This window comes from Octopus bimaculoides, chromosome 30, assembly GCF_001194135.2.
Source record: "Octopus bimaculoides isolate UCB-OBI-ISO-001 chromosome 30, ASM119413v2, whole genome shotgun sequence".
Classification (NCBI taxonomy): Eukaryota; Metazoa; Mollusca; class Cephalopoda; order Octopoda; family Octopodidae; genus Octopus; species Octopus bimaculoides.
In genome coordinates, this window is record NC_069010.1 from 8,046,784 (window position 1) to 8,047,400 (window position 617).

Here is a 617-nt window from a genome sequence, read left to right on the forward strand (position 1 = left end):
TTTACAATCAAGCAAGCAGAACTGTTACCATGCCAGGTAAAATGTTTGGTGACATTTTCCTAGTTCAAATTCCACCAAGGTCAACTTTGCCTTTTGCACTTTCAGGGTTCATCATCATCATTAGCATCCGTTTTCCATGCTGGCATGGGTTGGATGGTTTCTCTGGTACTGGTACTGGTACGCCAGAGCTGCACCAGGCTTCCAATTGTCAGTTTTGGCTTCGTTGATAAAATAAATACAAATCGGACCCTGGTGTTGATGCAATTGATTTCCCTACCTCTCAAAAAAAAAACAAAAAGAAAGAAAAAAAAAAACTACAGGCCCTGTGCCAAAAAGTTTGAAATTATTATTATTATTATTATTATTATTGGCGAAGGTAAAGAATATGCACAATCAGTGTTTAGGGTTAGGGTTATACCAAAAACGGCTGGTGTGTGTATTCGTTACCTCTGCTAGTTAGGAAGGTAAAGAAAACGCACACCTGGTGTTTAGGGTGATGTGCTTATGCTTTACCTCCACCATTATTATTATTATTATTATTATTATTATATGTAGATTCTGTTGGAGAGTTTAAAGCCTCACAATGACTAGAAGTTTCATCACAGACAGAACACATC